Source organism: Chiloscyllium plagiosum, unplaced genomic scaffold (genome assembly GCF_037043375.1).
Source record: "Chiloscyllium plagiosum isolate Xiang-an unplaced genomic scaffold, Cpla_swu_hap1 HiC_scaffold_33, whole genome shotgun sequence".
Lineage (NCBI taxonomy): Eukaryota > Metazoa > Chordata > Chondrichthyes > Orectolobiformes > Hemiscylliidae > Chiloscyllium > Chiloscyllium plagiosum.
Genome location: NW_028270171.1, coordinates 34,223,534 through 34,249,851, shown reverse-complemented (window position 1 = coordinate 34,249,851; position 26,318 = coordinate 34,223,534).

The window sequence follows — 26,318 nt, the reverse complement described above, 5'->3', positions numbered from 1 at the left end:
ACCCACCTACCTCATCTGTAAATACTTGCAGTGATATAGCTCCCCGAACTCTCTTGACCAGATAATTCCTGACATTCACTATCCTCTGTGAGAAGGTTACACTCCCCAACCATACACTCTAACCTATTTGTATGTTCTAAAGAGGTGAACACAGCAGCTGATGTAAGAGTGACAGACCCTGATATCAAGGCAGGAGTTGACTCAGGATGGTATCAAGAAACGTTGACTAAATTAAATTTAATAGGAATTAGCCACAATCTCTCCACTGGGGGTCAGCCATCGCACAGCGGAAGATATTCATGGTTAGTGAACATCAATCCTTTCAGTCCCGGGACATTCCTACAGGAGATCCTCAGGGTAGTTTCCGCGACACAATCATCTTTAGCTGCGTCATAAATGTCCTTCCCCATCATTACATCAGAAATGGGGATGATCACTGAAGATCACACAATGTTCAGAACATTTTGCCCCCTCAACTCCTGAAGCAGTCTATGTCCATGTGCAGCAAGACCCGGACAGCATTCCAGTTTGTGCTGTTAAAGTGTCGGTAACATTTATGTAATAGCAGGGCCAGACATTGCACATTTCCACAGTTAAAAGAGGAGCTCATTCAGCATCTCAAGCTTGTCACACACGAATATGAGCTAGCATTCAGCCCATCAATACTACTGAACAGGAAGAGTGGCAGTACGTTCAATACTCCTGCCTGTTACATAGGAAGAGGGGGGTCTGGTCAGCACATCGAAATATTAAGCAGGAACAGGTGGAGCCCAAAAAGTCTTTCGAAACTGTTCCATGGGACCAGGAAGAGGCTATTAAGCATCGCAAAGGCTTATACAGGAACAGGAGGATGTCACTGATGCTCCAACATGACAAATCACAGGAGCAGATCATGATGTTCATCGTGGCTTCATTGTCTGTGGAGCATGTGCTACTTTAACGTGGTTTGCTGGCAGTGAGGAGGGACGCCAGATGTTTTCTGTCAAGTCTCAGGGAGACATCTTCCATCTCCGAAAAGGCAGACCCATGTTCACCGTGGGGATCAGAAGCTGATGGGAATAGTTAACTGTCTTAGATTGAAGGTATTGTGGTTGATGTTGGGATTGTGGATAACATGACGTTCAGTGCAGGATCACACATCAAATGCACTGTAATAATATGTGGAGTTTTTATTCAAAGTCTGGATTTCCTGCTCTCTCATTGATATGAGGAGTGGGGTGGTTGGCGGGAATGTTCTCAGAGGTACTAAAAGTACCTAGAATTTCATAAACCTAGTATAAAAAAAGGAACTCGTGGGATTTTTCAGCATATCAGTGTCTGTTTAGAACATCATGTGTGATTGTCCATCCCCCTGAAGGTCTAACGCAATCCCATCTTATTCTCTCACAGTGCGACAGATTAATCTTCACTGACTCTTCATGGTACCATCATCCCAGGGATTAGTTTGGTGAAACCTTTGAACTCTCTCTGTGGTAAGGAGATCATTCCTTATAAAGGAGAAAAAATCTGTGGACAATGCCCCAAATACTGCCTCAACAAAACTCTCAGGGATGATCACATTAATTACTTTGCCTCACTTCGCCGTCTCCATTTCTTTCTTATGGCGTAAAAAGCATCATTCTCTATATATTGCCACTGATGCGAAATTTACAACTTCCTTACATCTGTATGTCAGTGTCAATAAAACCAGCACCAGAGGTGCCTATCGAGATGAACATCACTCTCGGGGACAAACACAATGAGATGGAATGCACTTAAAATAAGGAATAGTCGCCTACCTGATGGAAATAAGCAGTAGGAATATGGGAAACAGGAAGCAGAAGGGAGTTATCTTTACTTTTGTTCTTTTTCATGAGGCATATTAAGCCATGTTAGACCAGCATGTTATCCCTATCTTGAATTGAGTGGTTGGTTCAGCTGTTCCACTGGACAGTGAAGATATAAACCACATGTGGGTTTGCAGATACACTGAGACCTGATCAAGGAAGAATAACCCATTGTCTTCTCTAAAGGACATGACGCAAGCAGATGGGCTTCAGTTTATTTCAAATAAAGATGGTTTCTTTTAAATTCCATCAACGTGCTTCATGAGACATCAACAGATTATTATTCTGTGCCTCTACATGAAGAGTCAATGACTTGAGCACCATGCACTATATTCCTGTCTGACAGATTCTATGGAGAGAATAAGTTAAACATCTCAAGTTTATTTATCTTGTCATGGACATGTGGTTAGAAGGGACTTGAAACGGATGAATCCAGATTTCATAGCGGCACAAATAAAGAAGTTTATTCAGAAGTTGCACGGAGGCTGACGATTAGACGGGGACATCACAATGGTGGTACTGGGCAGGATTGGTGAGTGAGGAGGATATGGAAATGTAGATCTGTGCAGGGCTAGAAGGATTATGGAGTTTGAGAACAGTCTGGTTCCTTCTCGCATATCAGTGAGCAATTTATAAATAGTAATTTCCTTTATAGAATTTATCAGGAAAGGAATTTTTGATTGCAAGTGAAGACTCTGATTTCCCCTTTTCCAATATTTACGTAATATGAGCAGAAACACAGATCAGCCCAGTTTAATAGACAACGAGAATGACTTACTAGGAACACCAACTATAGCGAGGATGGAATAGTAACCACCTTGAGTCATCCGAAGCATATCTTCGCTTTGGGGTGCGAATGATATCCAAGGCTGAGAAAGGTAGTAAAGACCGTGGGATAAACTTCTATTTATTTTTGGAACATTCCAGTCTATTGTTCTCAGATTCTGATCTTTCCTTCCTCTCTATCTGGAGCTGCTGATCCCTGTTATTGCTGTCGGTGATGCTCCTGCTCATACTATGGGATCTCACATCGAACCCAGTCCTTATTTGAAGAAGAGGCTAATCCTCCACTGACACATTTAGGATCCACAGCGACTAACATTAATCACAGTCGCTGAACAAATAGTTCCAGTTAGCCCCTTTCAATTCAGTTATTATTAAATTTCAAAATAACGTATAAAAGTTACACATTCGGAGTGGGAATGTGAGGGTGACTGAGGAAAGGAATGTTGGAGATGGTAGATTGATTGTGTGTTATCATTCAATCTGAATTTGATATGGGAATAATACAATGGATTGTCAGAACATAAATGAGTTTCTCTGTTTATAATTGGAAACATACAGTCTGCAACTAGTGATCAGTCATTACAATATATATAAAACATTGAGACAACTTTTATAGTCGATAATCTGACAGGAAAATGTGCCTAAGACAACATGGGATTATAATAGACAAACGGCATGGATATGTTAACAGAGAATCGTCCCTGACAAATGCAATTGAGATTGTTACTCCAAGATGAGAGAGGGCAGGTGAGGGTCATGCTGTTGATTTATTACTGCCAATCAACTGTGCTGAAGTGCCACTTCCTAAACTTCAATTACAATGTGATATTGGCATTGTGGAGGAGACATAAAACATTAAGAATTGGGGGACATGGCTGCAGAGACGAGAGTGAGGGAACATGATATTGCCCATTTATCAATATTAGAACGTTTCTCTTTAGAAATCATTCGAAGATCAGGTGCAAATGTAAATCTACAAAGAGGACTGAGGAGAGCAAATAATACAAAAGACCGTACGACCAGAAGACATAGGAGTAGAAATTTGGTCATTCAGACCACCCAGTCTGCTCAAACATCAATCATAGCTGATAAATTTCTCAAACCCATTCTCCCCATAACCCTTGATCCTCTTTACAATCGAGAACCTATCCTACGCAGGCTTAAACATACTCAATGACCTGGCCTCCACAGCCTTCTGTGGCAGTGAATTCCATAGACTCACAATGCTCTGGCTGACGAAGTTGCTCGTTATCTCTGTTCTATAAGGTCTTCGCTGTGGTCTATGTCTGTGCCTCGGATCCTAGCCTTTCCTACCAATGGACACAATTCCCCAAAATCCACTCTGTCCAGGTCATTTAGTATTCTGTAAGTTTGAATTAGATTCACCCTCATCCTTCTAAACACCATCGAATATCGACCCAGGCCCTCAAATGTTCCTCATATGTTAAGCATTTCATTCCTGGGACCATTCCAGTGAACCTCCTCTGAACACGCTCCAGGACCAGTACATATCTGCTGAGGTATAAGACCCAAAATTGGACAAATTAATCTAAATGTGACCTGACCAGAGCTTTTTAGTGCCTTGTCAGGACATCCCCGTTTTTAACATCAATTCCTCTCTAAATAAGTCCCTGCATTGTATTTGCCTTCCTAACTATTGACTCAACTTGCAAGTTTACCTTGAGATACGCAAGGACTAGGATTCACAAGTTTCTTTGCATTTCAGACTTCTGAATTTTCTCCCCATTTAGAAAATATTCCATGCCTTCGTACCAAATTGCATGACCTCATGCTAGTGCATGTTTTACTCCATCTGCCACTGCTTTGCCCATCTCCTAACCTGTCCAAATCCTTCTGCAGCTTTTCTGCCTCCTCAGTGCTACCTGTCCCTCTACATATCTTTGTAATGTCTGCAAACTTAGCCAGAATGCCCTCGTTTCATCCTCTAAATCATTAATATACAATGTGAAATGTTGTGCCTACACTGAGTCTTGCAGAACACATTTTGTCACCGGCTGCCATCCTAAGAAGGACCATTTTACCCCACTACCTCCTTTTTGCCAAACAGCCAAACTCCTATGCATGCTAGCACTTTGCCCCAGTCCCCATGGGCCCTTACCTTAATCAATAGTCTTCTGTGTGGCACTCGTCAAAAGCCTTCTTGAGGTCTGGGTAATAACATCCATTGGCGCTCCTGGGTCTAAGCTGCTCGTTACTTCTTCAAAAGGTTCGAGCAGATGCGTCAGCCATGACCTCCACTTGATGATACCATGCTGACTTTGCCCTATATTACTATACACCTCCAAATATTCAGACATCTTATTATTCCCGATCGGTTCCAGGATCTTACCCACGACTGAGGTTCGGCTATTTGGTCTGTAATTTTCCATCTTCGGCCTTATTCCCTTTTTAAACAGGGATTTTACATTAGCGTTATTCCAGTCCTCTGGGACATTCCCTGATTCTAATGATTCCGGAAAGGTCACCACTAACTCCTCCAGAACCACGGAGCTTTCTCCCTTAGAACTTTGTGGTGTAGTCCTTATGGTCCAGGTGATTTATCCATCTTCAGCTGATTTAGCTTTTCTACCCTGTTTGCCTTGGCGATGGGTGACATACTGAGCTTTGCCCCTTCACATTCTTGAACTATTGGGAAATTATTTGTGTCCTCGGCCATTTCTTTGTTCCCCATTACTGTCTGCCCTGTGCCATTTTCCAGCAGCCCAATGTCCACTTTTGTCTCGCCTTTACCCTTTTTATATCAAAAGAAAATCATACAATTTTCCTTGATTTAACTGGCAAGCTTACCCTCATATTTAATTTCCTCCCTCCATTTTGTTTTTATTTTCGTGTCCTCTGTTGGTCTTTGTGAGCTTCCAAATCGTTTAGTTTTCCTCTGCCCTGCGTCACATTATCGGCTTGCTCTTTTGCTTTTATTCTGTCCCTGATTTCCTACACAAACACCTGTTGAAGGAGCCGCACTCTGAAAGCTAGTGTGCTTCCAATTCAACCTGTTGGACTATAACCTGGTGTTGTCAGATTTTTAACCTAGTCAGCCATGGTTGCTTCATCCTCCCCTTTAACATTCTTCTTTTTTTCTCGGGAAGAACCTCCGTTGTGTCTCCTGAATTATATCCCAGATACTCCTGCCATTGTAATTCTACTGTTTTTCATGCTAGACCCCATTCCAGTCAATTCTGGTCAGCTCCATCCTCATGCCTCTGTAGTTGGTTTTATACAGCTGAAATACAATTACCTCTGATTCTATCTTCTCCCTCTCAAATTGCAGAATAAATTCAATCATATTATGATTACTGCTTCCTTCGTGTTCCTTCACTTTAAGTTCTCTTAAATAATCTGCCTCATTGCAGTACACTGCACCCATACTCCACTATTGCCTCTTCCTGCGTGGGCTCCACCACAAGCTGCTCCAAAAGCCGTATCGAAGATACTCCACAAATTATTTTTCTTGTGAAACACTACCAACCTGATTTTTCCAGTCCCCCCGTGTGTTGAAATCTCCCATGACTACTGTACTTTGCCTTTTCCACGCATCGTTTCTATCTCCTGGTGTATATTGTGCCGTAGCTCCTGAGTACTTTTTGGAATCCTGAACATAACGCCATCTATGTGTCTTTATTCAACCTTTGGGGATACTGAATTCTACCCACACTGGTATTGTGCCATCTGACCCTATTCATGTCATACAGTCAGACAGTTCTTCAGTCAGAGAGACGTACAGCATGGAAACAGATCCTTTGGTCCAACTCGTCCATGCCGACCAGATTACCCAACCTAATCTAGTCCCATTTGCCAGCACTTGACCTATATCCTTCGTAGGAGAAAGTGAGGGCTGCAGATGCTGGAGATCAGAGCTGGAAATGTGTTGCTGGAAAAGCGCAGCAGGTCAGGCCGCATCCAGGGAACAGGAGAATCGACGTTTCGGGCATAAGCCCTGAAGAAGGGCTTATGCCCGAAACGTCGATTCTCCTGTTCCCTGGATGCTGCCTGACCTGCTGCGCTTTTCCAGCAACACATTTCCAGCTATATCCTTCGTACCCCTCCTATTTACATACCCATCCAGATGCCTTTTAAATACTGGAATGGGAGCAGTGTCAACCACTTCCTCCCACAGTTGTTTCCATACACACACCACCCTGTGCATGAAAACACTTGCTGTTTTGTCCCCTTTTAAACTTTCCCTTCTCAACCTAAATCTATACTCTCTAGTTCTCCCCGACCCCAGGGAAAATACTTTGTCTATTTATCCCATCCATACCCCTCGTGATTTTCTAAACCGCTATAAGGTCACCTCTCAGTCTCTGACGCTCCAGGGCAAACAGCCCCAGTCTGTTCAACTTCTCCCTGTAGCTCAAATAGTCCAATCCTTGTAAATCTTTTCTGAATACTTTCAAGTTTCACAACATTCTTCCGATAGCAAGGAGACCAGGATTCTTATGATTGATTTATTTTCATTCTTACTCCCCCCACCAACCTATCTTTTCGATAGGATGCATACCCTTGAATATTGTCAATCCTGATCCCCGTTCAGCACGTCTCTGCCAATTTCAATGTGCGCTACAAGCTCATTTACCTTATTTCTTATACAACATGCATTCAGATATAACACTCTCAGTTCTGTATTATCCATGCCTCCTCTCAATTTCATTTGTCTGTCCAGTGTGCTTGAAGTTTGATTGTTTACACTTTCAATACACTCTGTCCTATTTGTGCCTGTGGTGGAGATTTTAATAAACTCTCCTGCGTTCTGCATTCTTACCTGCTATTTGATTTCGAGTTTTCTAATTTCCCCTATAACTGAAACCCCACCCAAACCTAAAAATTTGTTGAAAGATCTGACCGCAGCCTTAGTTATCTGATTTGTTACGACTCTGGTCCCAGCAGACCATGACATCAGAACAGGTCCCTTCTTCCAGTAATACAATATGCTTATGCAACATAAAATACAGGGACAAAATGGCTTGGTGTACATTCCAAAAAAATGGGAAGAACAAACAGATCAGATTGTTAAAATACATTCATGACCTTGAGCTATATAAATTGAAATGTGAATTACAAAACCATGGAAGTGCTGTGCAAACTTTATCAATCATTCTTCGGCCCACAGCTGAGATGTTGATTTCCCCTTTGTCAGTGATCTTCTTCACTGGGATTCTCTGGTCCAGTCCCACACACAGTATTTCGGGGGCTTCTCAGTTCCTGCTGCTGTTCGCCCAGTCTATTTAAGTTAATCCACCTTCTCCCTGGAACTAATCAATTGGTCTATTGGATTCCGTTTAACTGTCATCAACCTAGCTCTGTGATGTTATTGGAGATAAATGATCTGGGATGACAGCCAATATCAGCACAGTGTTCACAGGGTATTGCACCAGACAAAGGCATTCAGTCCATGGGAATATCTAAATAAAATTTCCATCTTCTGTCTATTTTCCTCATGGTGCCTCCTATCTATCCAGCTTCACTCTCTTCTAACACCCTTTTCTCCCACTCAGTCAGTTGCTCCACTTTCTATCCATTCTGTTGATCTCTCATCACATTCTTTCTTTCTGTTTCATTCTCTCTCTCTGTCTCTCTGTCTCTGTCTCTGTCTCTCACTCTCTCTCTCTCTGTGTATCTCCAATAACTCTCTCTGCTTTCGGATAGTGCAGTTGGAGAGCTTGTGGATGTAGGATGGGCTAAAATGCCTCCATCTGTGCCATTTTAATTCTGAAGCTCTCTGATCCACAATAAAGATTTTCAGTGCCTGGAGAAACAAGTTGCTCCTGCGAAGGACACAGTACACAAATATCCATGGTCTCTTCCTGTTTTCTGACATGCGCTGTCCTGTAGATATCTGTTCAAACAAAATAGATTAAAATTCGAGCTGTTGGGAGGACATCCACCGGACGATAGTGAAATCAGGATTTAATAAACAGTTACACCATGCAAAATGTGAATTTGCCTGATAGCAGCTCCTCCTAATTAATAGCCCCTCGCTTCTGCCAGATGCGGATTTGCCTTGCACCAATTTATTAACTTCCATAAGGGCCTGACTTATTCCATGATCGTAGCTCTCACAAACCTGAGGGCATTGTGATCACTGTTTCCAAAATGATCTTCTACTGAATGGTCATTCACCTGGACAGACTCATTTTCTAATACGAGGTAATCTCTTGTAGTTGGATAAGCTCCATACCAGTGCAAATAACTTGCTTGGATGCACTTAAGAAATTCTACCCCGTCGAAGCCTCTTCCTCTAAGGGATTCCCAGTCAATATTGGGGATGTTAACGTCACTCACTATTGCAACTCTGTTTTTAATACACTTTTCCATAATCGGCCGACATATTTGTTCCTCAATTTCTCGGTTGCTGTTGGAGGGACTACAGTACAATCCTAACACATATCTTGAGCTGTCTTCATGTTGACTGAGTAGATGAGTCCTCCAATACGTCCCAAGTGCAGATGCAACAACCTCCCTGATTAGTAATTCAACTCCTCCACTTCTTTTATCTTCCTCTCTATCTCATCTAAAACAACAAAACCCTGGAAATTTTAGCAGCCAGTCCTTTCTCTTTCTCAACCAAGTCCCTATAATGTTTGCAACATCGTAGTCCCATGTAGGGATTCAGGCTCTAAATTCATCTGTTTTAGATGCAAATAATACTTGCATTGAAATAAATACACTTCAGCCAAACACATCGGACACTGACGTGATATTTGGTTTTAGATTCCCTGAAGTATTTTCTGCTGCTATTTTCCGGTGACAGGAGATCACAAAAGACTATCAGTAAAGCAGAAAATATTGTAGAAAGATAATTCCAGTTTCCTCCTGTGTTACTTCAATCTGTACATTGCATTACACATGGTCCGATTTCGATAAAGTGCTGGATAATTATTTCACGTTAAACGACTGTCTCCAACCACTCACTGCATATTCAGCAACTATTTCTGGACCCACTGGATTGATTGCTCTCTTGTCCCTCTCTCACGAAATCTCTGTAATATTTACATTGTAGTTATATGTACTCATCCAATCTCCAAGTTCTTACTTGCCAGATTCCTCACATTAATCTAATAACATTTCAGGTTGCCAGTCCCATTGTGTTCAGTCCCCTCCGCGTTTTTGTTGTTGGTCTTAGATGCACTGGTTTTAGTCTCCAATTCCTCCTCAGTCACTGTATTGTGGACCTCCTGCTCTGGTTCTCACTCCCCAGTGCCACACGAGTATCAACACTCCTGAGAGACAATAGCAAACCTGTGTGCCAGGAGATTGCCGCCAGTTCAGGTCCATTCCGTCCTTCTTGTGTAGGTACTACCGACCTGGGAATCCCAATGATCTACATATTGGAGATTGCTGCCAGTTCAGGTCCAACCCGTCCGTCTTGTGTGTTACCCTCTAACCCAGGAATCCCAATGATCCACATATTGGAGATTGCTGCCAGTTCAAGTCCATCCCGTCCTTCTTGTGTATATCCTAATAACCCGGGAATCCCAATGATCCACATATCAGAGATTGTTGCCAGTTCAGGTCCAACCCGTCCTCCTTGGGTATATCTTACCGAGTCGGGAATCCCCATGATCAACATATCAGAAGTGCTACCAGCTCTTTGGCCGTGTATTTAACTGTTCTACCTTCCTATTCTTAATCTCACTCGCAAGTGACATATTCTAACGTCTCCAAACTTCAAATTACCTTTTAGCACAACTCCAGCAAGGCCTTTTCTTTAAAGTTGATAGACATGATAATAAAAACGTAAGTGTGCTGCTTTCACAAACAAAACTGCCACATTTGCAGCATTTCTCCATCAAATAAAAGAAAAAAAAATGTAGATTGTAGAAATCCGAAGCAAATACAGAGACATACTTTGGAGAGAGAAAAGAGCTAATGCTCCTAATGCAGACACGGGAAGAATGTACAAAGTCCACAAGACAGTTTACAGAGATTGGAATTGAACCCGAATCCCTATCGCTGTGAGGCAGCATTGCTGTGCCACTGTGATGCCCAATTATGGATAATTGCGGGTAGTATAGTTAGAGGCATAGATAATATTCTCTGTGACCAGGATTGAGTGTCCTGAAGGTTGTGCTGCCTACCTGGTGCTTGGGTTTGGGATATGCCATCTGGGGTGCAGAAGAAGTTGGAGTGCGAGGGGAATGAGTCAGTGGCCAGGGTTCGTGTAGGTATTAACAGCTGGACAAGCAAATGACAATGAGAAGAGGCACGGTAAATACAGAACTGAACTGTTATATCGGAATGCAAGCAGTAGAAGGAATAATGAAAATAAGCTTGTGACGCATACACAAATTGGCAGGTATGACATGGAGGGCATCACAGTGACACCACTGCAAGAGGATCAGGATTGGGACCTGAATATTCAAGGATATTCATCCCGTCGAAATGATAGGCAGGTGGGCAGAGAGACAGATTTGTCTCATTAGGAAGAAATGGAATTGAATCAATTAGAAGAAATGAAGTGAGATCAGATGGTGTAGAATCTGTGTCGGTAGAATTGGGGAATTAAAAAGGTGAAAAATGCAGTTGGAATTATGTACAGGCCACCAAACAGTAGTCAGGAGCTGGGGTGTAAGATAAACCAGGAGATAGAAAGATCTGTGGGAAAGGCAACGTTACAGAGATCACGTGGGATTTTATTATGCAGGTGGACTGGGAATTCAGATTTATAGTAGGTTGCAGGAAAAGGAATTTGTGGAATGTCTATGAGATGGCTTTTTGTAGCAGCTTGTACAGGCAGACGAGGTGAGTGGAACTTTGGATGAAGGAAATCATAGGAGGCAGTGATCATAATATGATTGAACTTACTCTGCAATTTCAGGTGGAGAAGTTAGAATCAGAGGTGATGGTATTACAGCTGAATAAAGGCAATTACAGAGGCATGAGAGAGGAGCTGGGTAGAATTAACTGAGAGACGGGCCCAGAAGGAAAGACAGTGGAACAGCAATGACAGGAGATTTTTGGAGTTATTCAGGATGCAGCAGAGATTTGTGTTGAGGAAAAAGAGGCATGATAGAGGGAGGATGAGGCAATCATAGCTGACTAGGGAAATCAGGGACAGCATAGAAGTAAATGAGAATGCATATAATGTGGCGAGGGGCAGTGGGAAACCAGAGGATTGGGAAGCTTCAACAGACAAAACAGAGAGCAAAAAAATGAAATAAGGAGGGAGATTATTAAATCTGTGGGTAAGCTAGCCACTAATAAAAAGGAAGTCTGTAAGAGCTTCTTTCAATTTATAAAGTACAAAAGAGAGGCAAAAGTGGACATTGGACTGCTGGAAAATGATACTGGAGAGTTAGGAGTGGTGAACAAGAAACTGAGGAACTGAAACATTAGTTCACGGTGGAAGATACGAGTAATGCCTTAACATTCAAGATAGTGAGGGGCCAGAGCTGCGTATGCCGGCCACCACCATGGAGAGCGTGCCAGAAAAAACTGAATGGCCAGCAGAAGGTTAATTATCCTGGAACGGATGGACTACATCCCAGAGATATAAGGAAGATAGCTGAAGAAGGTGTGGGGAATAGTGGTGATCTTTCAGGAATCACTAGAGTAAGGAACGATCCCAGAGCACTGGAGACCCACTATCGTGACACCCCATTGTAACCAGGGAGTGAGGAAAAAGACAAAAAATATCCGCAATTAATGGCTTAACTTCAGTCGTGGGTATGATCCTGGAATCCATTGTGAAGAATGAGATTTCTGAATACTTGTAAGTGTTTGGGAAAATAGGGCAAAATCACTTCTTCAAGGGAAGGTCATGCCTTACAAATCTGTTGAAATTCTTTGAAGAGGAAATGAGCAGGCTCGACCAAACAGAGCCAATGGATGTTATCCACATGGATTTCAAGAAGGCCTTTGACAAGGTGTCACACAGGAAATGGCTGAGTATTTTAAGCATCCGGGGTGTTAGAGGTAAGGTAGCGGCATGAATGGTAGCTTGTCTGTCTGGCAGAAAGCAGAGAGTGGGGATAAAATAGTCCTTCTCAGGATGGCAGCCGGTGACACGTGGTGTTTTACAAGGCGCAGTGTTGGAATCGTAACTTTTTACTTGTTACATTAACAATCGAGATGATGGAACTGAGTGTACTCTGGCTAAGTTTGCAGATGATACATAGATAGGCAGATGGACTGGTCGTATTGAGGAGGCGGAGAGGCTGAAGAAGGAGATTGGCAGATGCATTCCAACATTGAAAAGTGTGTGGTCGTGCATTTTGGCATGAAGAATAGAGGCATGGTCTATTTTTGTAAATGAGGATCAAATTCAGAAATCTGAAGTGCAAAGGGACTTAGGAGTTCTAGTGCAGGGTTCTCCCAAGGTTGAGGGCAGTAGTCCGGAGGGCAATTGCATATATTATTGATGGCATTTATTACGAGAGGAATTGAATATAAAACAGGTTGAATACATCTCTGGTCAGACCACATTCGGAATATTGTGCGAAATTTTGAGCCCCATATCTCAGGAAGGATGTAATGGCACTGGAGCTTGTGCAGAATATTTTCACGAGAATGGTCATAGGAATGAAAAGACTATCGTATGAGGAATGTTCGTGGACTCTGGGTCTATCATCTGTAAGGTTTAGAAGGATGAGAGGGAATGTAATGGAAGCACAGAGTAATGAATTACATGGACAGAATTGATGTTGATAAGATGTTTCCATTGGACGAAAGCTCAAGGGCAGAGATTTAGATGAAACGGCGATAAGGAGAAATGTAATTAACCAGTGAATGTCGAATCTTTAAAAAATATTGCCACAGAAGGCAGTGGGAGCCAGGTCATTAAGTCTATTTGAGACGGATTTAGATAGGTTTTTGATTATCCAGGGGATGAAGAATTACGAGGAGAAGGCTGGAGAATCGATTTGAGAAACCTATCAACGATTATTGAATTATGAGCAGACTTGACAGGCTAACTGGCCTAATTTCTGCTCCTGTGTCTGATAGACTTCTCTGAGAAGATGGATTCATGTTCTTCATGAAGGTCAGTAGCTGGTGGGACTAGTTAACTGTTTTAGAATGAAGGTATTGTGGCTGCTGTCGGGGTGGGGGATAATATGACATTCAGTGCAGGATAACACACCAACTGCACTATATTAATGTGGTGATAGTTTATTCAAAACCTGGACCTCTCTGTCTCTCTCAGTCACCACGGAGAGTGGAGGTTGGGGTGGGTGGTTGTAATGTCCTCTGATGCACTTAAACCATCCAGAGTCATGTATTCTGAGTGAAACAGCAGACATGGAATTTATCACTTTCTCATTATCTGTTTAGAATATAATTAGTGATTGCCCATCCCGCTCAGGATTAAATGCAATCACCTCTTATTATCTGAAAACACTACAGATCAAACGTAACTCACTCCTCATGATGCCATTATCCCAGGGCTTAATCTGTTCGAACACCTCTTCACTCTCTCTGTGGTAAGGAGATCCCTCCTTATAAAGGAGAGAAAATCTGTCCACAATGCCCCAAATACTGCCTCAACAACACACTCAGGTTTGATCGCAATAACTCCTTTCCCTCACTTAGCTGGCTCCATTTCCTTCATGTGACAAAGGAAGCCATTCATTTACAATCCATTGCCACTGATGTGGAATGTAAAACATCCTTACATCTGTAGGTCAGCATCAATAAAGCCAGCACCAGAGGTGCTCATCGAGATGGATATAACTCTCGGGGAGAGACCCAATCACAAAGAATGCACCTAAAACAGTGAATGGTCACCTACTTGGATGGAAATCAGCTGTTGGATAATGTGAAATAGGCAAAGGAAGGGAGCTGCCTTCACTTCTGTTTTTCCCTCACGGGATGTGTGCAGCCCTGGTCAGGCCAGCATGTTAAACCGATCTTGTACTGAGTGGCTGGTTCAGCTGTTCCACAGGACAGTAAATAGTAAAACAAATTGCTGTAAATTTGCATTAAACAGAGACCTGACGAGGGAAGAATGACCCACTGCCTTCTTTAATGGGCATCAGGCAAACCGATATTAACAGATTATTATTCCGTGCATCTAGATTACGAGCCAATGACGTGACCACCATACACTATCTTCGCATCTTTCGGATTCTGTACAGAGAACAAGTTAAACATCTCAAGTTTAATTATTTTGCAATGGACACGTGGTAAGAAGGGACTTGAAACATGTATCCAGAATTAACAAAGGTGCAAACAATGGTTTATTCAGGAGTTGTACAGAGGCTGAGGAGGAGACTGGGGCGTCTTAATGTTTTTTTCTGGACAGGATTGGCATGTGGGGAGGATGTGGAGATGTAAACTTTGCAGGAGAAAATAAATCAATATGGATGCGAACAGTGTGTTTCATCCTCGCATACTGGGGAGTAATTTGTAAATAATAATTTGCTAGGTATTATTTCTAACGAATGGAATCTTTGATTGGAACTGAAAGTGTTGACTTGCACCTTTCCAAAATTTACATATCATCAGCATCAATTCAGTTCAATCGACAGACTGAGTGACTTACCAGGAAGACCAACTATAGCAAGAATAGGATAATAACCAGCTTGAATTACCAGCAGTACATCTTCAATCTGATATGCTAATGCATCCAAGGCTGGGAAAGCCAGTAAAGACCATAGGATAAACTCCTGCCCATTGTTGGAACATTCCAGTCTAATGTTCTCACAGACTGATCTCTCCTCCACCTCTCTCTGGAGCTGCTGATCCCTGTTACTGGTGTGGATGATGCTCCCGCTCATACTATGGGATAAAACACTAAAAGCATTCCCTTATTGATAGAAGAGAGAAACTCTCTAGGGACGCTGAGGATCCATCGAGACTGACACAATCACAATCGCTGAAGAAATAGCTCCAGTTAACCGATTTGAATTCAATACTGTTTTATTAAAGTTCAAAATAACTTTGAACGTTTGTGCATTCTGGGTGTGATATGTGAGTGTGACTGAAGGAAGGAATGTTGGAGATGGCAGATTGATTGTGTGCAATCTTTCAGTCTGCATTGGATATGGAAGTAATGCCAGAGGTTTAACCGAACATCAACATGCTTCTCTGCTCATAAATAGAGAAATAAATCTTGTAACTACAGATCAGTCATTGCAATATGTGTAAACATTGAGAGAACATCTTTCGTCCATGATCTGATGGCAAAATGTGTCTAAGAAAACATAGATTATAACAACCAAGCGCATGAACATGTCAACAGAGAATTGTACGTGACAAACACAATTCAGATTGTTATTCCAGAATCAGAGAGGGCAGGTCTGGGTCATGTTGTTGATGGTATCCATGTTAACGAACTTTGATGAAGTGTCATTTAATGGACTTCAATTACATTGTGATTATGACAGTGGGGAAAGACAGAAAATGGAGAGGACTGGGTGACATGCATGTTTAGACTGGATGGAGGGACAGTGATGTTCTCCACTCACCAGTATTGGAACGTTTCACTTTATGACTTACATGAGGAACAGATTCCAGGATACATTTGCAATGTGGCATTAGCAGAGACAATATTAATGAAATGCATTCATGCAATATAAAATCCAGAAACAAAATGATTTTCTGCACATACTAATAAATGCAAAGTACAAAGAGATAAGGCTGTTAAAATGCACTCATGATACTGTGCATTATAAACTGAAATGTAGATTATAAAACTAGGTAAGTGGTGTGCAAACTTTATCAATCATTATTTCACCGACAGCTGAGATGCTGATTCCTCACTGTCAGTGATCCTCCTCACTGTGATTCTCTGGCCCAAACTCTCACACAGTCTGGCGGGGCGGGGCGGGATGGGGGGGTCATCATTTTCTGCTACTCTTGGCACAGTCTATTTAAAAACTCTGCTTTCTGCATGGAACCAATTTATTGCCCATTTGGGTTCTGTTTAGCTGTCAGTAAATTCTGTGATATTATTGGAAATAAATACTCTGGGCTAACAGCCAATATCAGCATAGTGCTCACAGGGTATGGTGCCCAGACAAAAGGGCTTACAGTCCAGAGTAATTTCTAAACAAAGCTTCTAACTTTTGTCTGTCCATATTGATCTACCCTAATGCGGTCTCCTGATCTATTTAACTTCACCCTCATCTAACACCTCTCCCACTCAGTCAGTCACTCCCCTTTCTATCCTCCCTCAGTTTATCCCCCTCACTTTCTTTCTCTCTGTTTATTTCTCTCACACACCATCTATCTCCACACACACACTCTCTCTCTCCGTTTGTGCTGTTGGAGAGCTTGTGACTCCTGGCTGGACTGAATGGCCTCCATCTGTGCTCTAATAAATCTGAGGTTCTCTGACCCACAATAAATACTTTGGGTGCCTTGACAGACATGCTGGTCTGGTGACACATACAGTGCACAGTCAGCCATTCTTACTTCCTGTTCTTTTCTGATGTGCAGTTCCCTTGAAATGTCTGTTCAAACGAAACAGATTGAATGAAATTCAAGAGTCGAGAGGACGTTCATGACTGTGTATTTCAATCAGGATTCAATGATGGATAAGATTCCAGAAAAATATAAGCAATGAATGAAAAACAGGGCTACACAAGAAATGGCAGTTGAGTACAACATTTGGTTCTAAGTAGGCCTCATTGTATTACCAATAGATTATCAATCCAGAAAATCAACTCCTGTTATTTGGACCCAGGTTCAAATTCCGCCATTGCAGGTGGTGGAAATTCAATTCAATACTTTTAAAATATCCCTCTAATTAAGAATCGACAAATGAGAATAAAATCATTGCAGATTTTCAGAAAAATCCATCTGGATCACTAAATCATTTAATGAAGGAATCTTCCATCCTCACCTGGTCTGGCTGACATGCAACGCCAGACCCAAAGCAATGTCATTGACTCGCAATCACCCCCTGAAATGGTCTCGTGAGTCCTTCAGTTGTACCAATCGTTGCAAAGTTTCAAAGAAATGAAACTGGCTGGACCACCTGACATCAAACTGCACTGGAAAAGTCAACATTAGAAACATCACTGTAGAACCTCCAAAGTCTTCCTTACTATCATCTAAGGGGTAGTGCCAAAATTGGGACAACTGCCTTACAGACGAGTCAAGCAAAGCCCGACATAGTCATACCCATGGAATCATACCTTACAAAAATAACCCAGCCACCACCATCACCGTCCCTGGGTATGTCCTGCCCCAAATTCAGGATCGATCCAGCAGACGGGGCAGCTCAGTGAGATAGAGTCAATAGGCTCTGGGAGGCCCCAAAATTGACTCCAGACATAATGAATTCCCATTGCTTCAGATTAAACATGGACAAAGAATTCTCTTACTGATTACCATGTAACGTCGTTCCTCATCTGAATCAGTACTGGTCTATGTTAAACAACACTTGGAGAAAGAACTGACTGTGGAAAGGTCACAAAGTGTATTCTGGCTGGGGAATTTCAAAGTCGACCACCAAGAATGGTTTGGCAACAGACTACTGATCACGCTGGTCCGGTCCTAAGGTACATAGCTACTAGACTGGGTCTGCAGCAGGTGGTGAGGGAAAGAACAAGACGGAAAAAAAATCATACATGACCTCATCCTTACCAATCTACCAACCGCAGATGTATCTGTCCATGACAGTATCGGTTAAAGTCTCGCGGTCACATTCAGAATAAGTCTATTGTGTTGTGTGGTACTATCGCCATGCTAAATGGCACAGACATCGAAGAGATCTAGCAACTCAAGACTGAGCGTCCATAAGACAGTGTGGGCCATCAATAGCAGCAGAACTGTACTCAATTACAAACTGTAATGTCACGGCCCATCATACCCCCCACTCAACCATTACCATCAAGGCAAAGGATCAACTCTGGTTCAATGGAGAATGCAGGAGGGCATGCCAGGAGCAGAACCAGGAATATGCAAAGATAAAATATTAATCTGCTGAACCTTCCAAACAGAAATACTTTCGTGCCAAATAATATAAACAGCAAGGGACAGACAGAACTAAGTTATCCCACAACGAATACATCAGATTTAAGCTCTGCAGTCCTCCTAATCCAATCATGGATGGTGGTGGACGATCAAGCAACCCACTGCAGTAGGAGTCTCCACAACTATCCCCATCCTCAATGATGGAAGAGCCCAGCACATTAGTGCAAAATATAAGGCTGAAGCTTTCGCAGAAATCTTCAGTCAGAAGTTTCAAGTGAATGATCCACTTTGGTCTCCTCCAGTGGTCCCCATTATTACAGATAGCAGTATTCAGCAAATTCGATTGACTGATGTCAAGAAACGATTGAAGGTACTGGATACTGAAAAGGCTATGAGTCCTGATAGTCCTGAAGACTTGTACTCCAGAACTTCTGGCTTCTCTCGACAAGCCGTTCCAGTAAAGTTACAAACTGACAATGGGAAAAAAAACTGCGCAAGTATGTTCTGTACATAAAACGCAGGACAAATTCATCCCAGCCAAATACCGCCTCATCAGTGTACTCTCCATCATCAGTAAAGTGACGGAAGTTGTCATCAATAGTGTTATCAAGCAGCACTTGCTCAGCAATAACCTGTTTAGTGACGCCCCTTTTGGGTTTTGCCAGAGACACTCAGATCCTGACCTAATCATAGCCTTGTTTCAAACATAGAAAAAGGAACTGAAATCCAGCCCGTGACATCAAGACTGCATTCTTTCAAATGTGGCATCAAGGAACCCCAGCAAAAAGGGCATCATGGGCCAACACTTCATCCATGTGTCTATCCAAGAGTCTATTAAATGTTTCGAAAGTATCTAATTTTACTACCACCATTGGCAGTGCATTCCAACCACCTACCATTCTCTATGCTCTTATCCATCCTCCAATCACCTTAAAATTATGCCGCCTTGTAATAGCCATTTATTCCATAGGAGGAAAAGTCTCTGACTATTCACTTACTCTGTGCGTTGCATCACCTTGTTCACGGAACAGGAGAATCGACGTTTCGGGCATAAGCCCTTCTTCAGGATTCCTGAAGAAGGGCTTATGCCCGAAACGTCGATTCTCCTGTTCCCTGGATGCTGCCTGACCTGCTGCGCTTTTCCAGCAACACATTTTCAGCTCTGATCTCCAGCATCTGCAGACCTCACTTTCTCCTATTGTATCTCATGCCCTTATGGTCATACAGTCTATTATTCAGTGCAGAATTGTAAGTCTCAGACCTGCTCTTGTGGCCCTCGTATCTGTACGTTGATTTGACTTCACCTTCTGGTCAATGGTAACCCCTGTAATATGGACAGTGCCAGGAATCAGTGTCAGACAGTAGCGCAATAATATGTTGAATATAAGCTGCTATCTGTGAGTCTCATCTAGCGGGAGTACATAGTCTCTACGATGATTGTCATTTTCAATCTGGTATTTTTGAAGGATCGATCCTGCTACGCTAATATTGTTGAATTTAATCAAACTGGTGCAATTTATTACAGCGCTCAGCAACAATACGTCATGGAACACCGAACACCCTGCTAATAACAGAAAGGTCGAAAATGTTCATCATCAGAAACACTGCTTTTCTGTTCATGCTCAAATCAGACAACCTGTCCCATCAAGGCACTCAACTTGGAACTTCTTAAACTTCTGTTTTGGATACAGGAATCGCTGGATGGGCCCATCATTTCTTGTCCGTCCCTAGTTGCCCCCTTGAAAAGATGCCAACGTTGATTGATGGGGGAGAGACTGTAGATGTCATATGCATGGACTTCTGGAAGGCGTTTGGTATATTTCCCCACGGTCGGGTTATGGCGAAAGTGAAGTCACATGGTGCGTTAGCGAGGTGGATAAAGAACTGGCTGGGCAACAGAGGCAGAGAATTGTCGGGGAAGGGAGTTTCTCAAAATGGAAAACTGTGACTAATGGTTCCATTTAAGATGTCTCCGGAAAGATACATAAATGGACAGGGAACAAAGGGATACAGATCCTTAGAAAATAGGCGTCAGGCTGAGATGGAGGATTTGGATCGGCGCAGGCGTGGACCACCAAATGGCCTGTTTCTGTGCTGGGATGTTCTTTGTTCTAACATTATCAAAGACCCATAAGACCCCAGTAATGGTCTCCTCAAGCCTCTTCTATCAGGCTAAAAGGTACAGAAGCTTGAAAACACAGAGCAGTTGGTTCAGGGGCAGCTTCTTCCTGACTGTTATTAGGCTGATGAATGTACTCTCTAATCTCAGATAATGCTGATCTTGTTCATGTTGATCTCGCCTTGCGCACGCTCTGTGCAGTGTAACTTACATGCCTGTCAGACATGTTTTACAGCCATTGTTCTCGATATCCTTGCTTACTATGGTTTACCTGTACATCTTAGTACAGGTCAAAATAAATCCTCACCACCCTCCCCCAGCTCCCTCCAGTGCTCACTCTGAGCTCTCTCCGGTCTTCACCCCCAGCACCTCCCATTCCCCATCCCCAGCTCACTGTGACCCCATCCACAGCTCCCTGTGTGCTTTGTATCTCACTATTTCTCTCACATTGTCTGGTTCCCTGTGTTTTCATTTTCTCTGTCTTCTGTTTCTTTCCCTGAACTTACTATCTCCCCTTCTCCCTGTCCATGTGTCTGTTTGCTTCTTGCTTTGTTTCCTTTCTCTGTTTTACTGACTGCCATTCTGTTTGCCTCGCTATGTTTTTTTTTTCTCTCTGTCCTGATACGTGTCTGTCTCTTCCTCCCTCGTTGTGATGGTGATGGCTTCTCTATTCTTTTGAAGCATGTGATCGCTCTTCGGTTGGATATTGGCGATACAATAAACTCAATTGTGTTTTGGTATCTTGGACATAATTTAAATTTATTGGTTAAATTTCAATTGTTGTCAAAACAGCAAGCAGAAATTGGATATCCATTTAACGGCCAATTGTTACATCCAAATATTTTGGAACTGCCTTCTCCCAGTGCTCTGCATACTGGCAACTGAAAGCATTCTATTCACGTGCATAATAGTGTGACGGTAACAGCTCTTCCCAGGACCATAAGAAACTACAGAAGGTTGTGAGCACAGCCCAGACTGTCATGGAAGACAACTTTCCGTCCATTTATACTTCTCATTGTCAGCGAAAGGCTGGCAACATCAAATGTCTCTCCCAAACTAGTAATGATCGCCGACAACTTCTTCCAAAAGGGAGGAGATGCAGAGGCTTGAAAACTTGGACCAGCATGCTCAGGAACACCTTCTCCCCTACCGTAATTAGATGGTGGATTGACATCTCTAACTTTTCAAATAATCAATGTACTTTAAACATGATCTTAGATATATACAGGTTTCCCTCGGTATCTTGGTGTAAAGCGAAGTAGCATTAAATTATGTGGGAAAAATTCACCTTTCGTGGTAAAAGTGAAAATGCTCTTCAGATTTCTTTTGATTAGTGAACACAGGACTTAATGGAGGTCTTTCGGAAAGTGAAGTGGCAAAAGGCGAATTTTTGGAAAGTGGGGAATGCATGTACCGACATGGGGATGATATTCAGGAAAATGGGAAATGGTAAAAATAAATGAGGTGATTCTCACATTTTATTTTCATCCCAGCTGATCATCATTCCCTTTGTTTGCTCTATACCTTCTATCTCTCTCTTTATCTATCGGTTCAACACGCTCCTCCTCTCCTTCAAAGCAGACTTCCCTATCACCAGCATTATTCACACTATTTTCCAGCTGCTTTCAGGTCAGAAAAGCTTCCCAGCACTTTCTATTCTTTTATTTGCATTTTTATGCGATTTCAGATCACCAGCATTTTTCTTTATTTGGTTTAACCTTCAAATTTGTTATTCCATGGGAAGTCGGCATCTCTGCCAAGGGCAGCATTTGTTAATCATCACTAATTGCCCTGACTGTGAGGCCATTCCACAAACTAATATGGTCTGAAGTCACACTTAACCCAGACCGGGTAGTAACGTTAGATTTCTTTACCGAAGGTCATCAGTGAAACAGGAAAATTTTCAGACAAAATGTGGGTTTTATAGTTGCTTTTCGTGAAATTCACTTTTATTCCAATTCTTATCATTTTTATTTAAGTTCTGCCATCAGCTGTGGTAGGACTTGAAACAAGTCACTTGAAACAATGTCTTTTGCTTAATAAGCGTTGTTCCTGAATTACATCCAGCGACGTTCCTACTCTGATACATTGTCCTAATCATGAAGTAACGTCCGAGACAAGAACAATTTTGTGATTGAAATACTTGTAACTGGGAAAGTGGCTAGAAGAGAGCTTGAAACATAAAGTCTGACTTTTACCATCGTGCAGACAATAGTTTGTCCAGCCACAGCACTGACGCAGAGATGGAGACTGGGGATATTGTGAGCTGGTAGTGGACAAGGTTAGTGACAGAGAGAACAAGAGACATAAACCAGTTCAGGGCAAAAATTGATCTCGAGGTTGTGCACAGTTTTGTTCTCAGATGTGTGTAAGGGCGTGGTCTGCAAATCAGATGAATTGAAAGTGCAAGTGAAATTGAAGATCATCGTTTCTTTCATTGACAAATATAGATAACAGAAATTGCAATGAAGTTCAAAATTGTCAATGGGATTAATGAGTGGACAGAAGTAGAGAACACCAACAATAGCGAGAATAGGTTATGATTTGGAGAATCCGGTATTGGACCGGGGTGTACAAAGTTAAAAATCACACAACGCCAGGTTATAGTCCAACAGGTTTAATTGGAAGCACACTAGCTTTCGGAGCGTCGCTCCTCCACCATAGGTTAGTAACACACTCTCCACTCCGCCCAATCAGCACCACTAATATCCGATAAGGTAGAAATTTCCAAAAGAGCAAAATGTTGAAAAGACCCAAGGAAAGCCTCCTCTCCATTTGTGTAATTATCCAGTCCATTATTCGCAGATTCAGATCTGTCCTCTCCACGTCTGTGCAGCTGCTGATCTCTGTTACTGTTGGAGCTGATGCATCAGCTCCGAGGTTGGGATAGCGCACTGAGTGAAGCCCCTCACCAATAGGACACAGTTACAATGCATGGAGAGTGACATCAATCGCAGTAACTGAGCAAACAGCTCTTGCTTTCAATACAGCACATTAACTTCACAATATATCTGGACTGGACTGGACTTGATGCTGACATTGCTGGCTATTGGTCACATCTCCCATTACCAATTCCTCTAGTGAAGTCAGTTGTGAGGGACAATGATGGCCATTTTCTTATCGCAGACTAGATGACTCTGCCCTGTTGTATGCTTGCAATGCTGCCACCATCTTACCTCGAAACTCCGCCCCTCCACAGAAAAAAAGAAACACAATCAGGATGTTGTTACTGTGCTGATCTCTCCTTCACGGAACAAACCCCAGCCAACAGAATGTCACTGGGCACATTTGCCCTGAACATAGACAGGAAGTGTGAACTTCTCTGAATGGTCCTCTCACTGCTCTAATAAAGAAACGTTGGACCTTATATATAGAATATGCTTCAGTAATTAATTTATACAAATTGACAAACATCTTAATGCAGTTTTATTTGCTGTAAAGCAATAATTTTTCAACTTTCTCCCCCTCAGTCCAAAACCAAAAGTGAACTTATTAATTAAGACTTATGAATTAATAAGTCAGGTTTAGCTAGTAGATAGGGCAGAATGGGGGTAGTGGCTGTGGAGACTGCATGGGGAGTACAATGATATTCCCCAGTCATCATCACTCTTAACGTCAGATAGAATTAAATATAGTTCACAACAAGGAACGAGCCAACGTTTGGGATATGTAATGCTCAATGACAATGTGAACTGAACAGGATAATTTTAAATGTGATAAAGTGAACTATATTTTATATACACACCATTTAATCATTGGGAATACAGATTGAGTAGTGTCACCGCATCTGAAGCATTAACTTTGATGTCTCTACACAGATAGAGCCAGACCTGCTGAGCTTTCCCTCCAAAGTCTGTTTTTGTTTGAGATTGATCATGTTGTTCATATCTGGCAATTAAAGGCAGATGCTAATAACAAAATGTACAGGGCTACGGGGACAATACAGGAGAATAATGGTAGAAATATCGCTCACTCCAAACTGGAAGAGACAATGGGCTGAGTTTTCACCACCTTTGCTGTAATAATTCTATGTTATGCATTGAAAGCTTTTGGAGATTGGGGAGACAAGCTAGTTCAATGAAGGACACAAGTGTTCAAAATCTATCCCTATTATTTCATTAAGTTCAGCTGCCTCTAAAGTGTATTTTCAAACAAAATTGATTTCCTGAGATCTACAAGATGTTCAGATTTTCCTTTTACTTTCTATCTTAAAGAAGAAACAGATTTCGGCTGTAATTCAGGTGTCATTGACACACCAACTGTAATAGAAACATGAAAGTACCACATTGTCCAAATATTACCAAGGTCAACGTGCAGACCTGTCAAGAAACATGTAATATCGAGATAATGGAAACATGAAGTGCAAACAGAAAATGCTGGAAAAACAAAAAAGTTGAGGAAATGTCTGCAGAGAGCAACAGAATTGACATATGTCATATGAGGTGACACTGTTCTGAAAAGTCCCATTAGAATCAAAGGTTAATTTTTTGCATCTCTGCTCAGATGTTGCCAGATCTACTGAGTTTCGCTCCAGCTCTTTTGATTTCTTTCTTCTTTCTGAACTGTGACAAAGTGTCTGATCTGAATGATAGCAGCAAAACTGTTATCTCAGTTGAATCTCGAGTAATTTGTTATGGACATTAAATGAGAAATTACAAGGTTCCTATGTTTGACAGGGCTCTAAATATCGATGACGTATTGCATTGTGAGAACTTGCGATGAAAATGTTGAAACCAAACAGAAGTTGCTGTAAACGCTCAGCAGGTCTGGCAGCATCTGTGCCGAGAAATCAGAGTTAAAGTTTCAGGACCAGTGCACCTTCCTCAGAACTGATAGTAACATGGAAAATAGTGGCTTATATGCAGAAGAGACTGGATAGCTCTTAATGGAGACTGCTAGTAGCTAACAATAGGGTGTGAGTAATGGAAGGCTATGTGACAACTCGGCCTGGTGTATGGGTAGGGGGATAGGACTTTGGGGAGTTCAGGCCCGAAAATTATTGAACTTGATTTTGAGTCTAAAGGGCTGCAAAGTCCGCACATGGAAAATGAGGTGTTGTTCTTTCAGCTTGCGCTGAATTTGCCTGGAACACTGCAGCAAGCCTGACACAGAGATATTGGTCAGGGAACAGGATGGGCTGTTAAACTGGCAGGCAACTGAAAGCTCAGAGACTTTTGCAGCGGTCCAACTTGGATGTTCTGTGAAGCGGTCACCCAGTCTACCCTTCATTTCCCCAATGTAGAGGAGACCACATTGTGAGCAGCGCATGTAACAGACTGGATTGTGGGAAATGTTGGTAAGGTGCTGCTTCAACTCGAAGGTATGGTTGGATAGTTGGGCCCTTTGATACTGATGAGTAGGGAGGTAAATGGGAATGTGTCACACCTCCGGCAGGGGAAAATGAAGTGGATATGAGGTGGGAGTGAACAAAGTGTAGACCAGTGTGTCCTGGAGGGAATAATCCCTCTAGATGATGAACAATGGAGGAGAAGTGAATATGTGCAGGTGGGGCATCTCGCTGGAGGTGGGGGAAATGTGGACTGATGATCCTCTGCATGTGAATGCTACTGGGATAGTAGGTAAGGACAATGGAAACTCTGTTGTGAGAGTGAAGGGGAGGAGAAGGCTAGAAGTGCAGGCAGGAGATGGGTCAGACTCAGTTGAGGACCCTGTTGACAACAGTGATGGGGAATCCATTGATTGAGGAA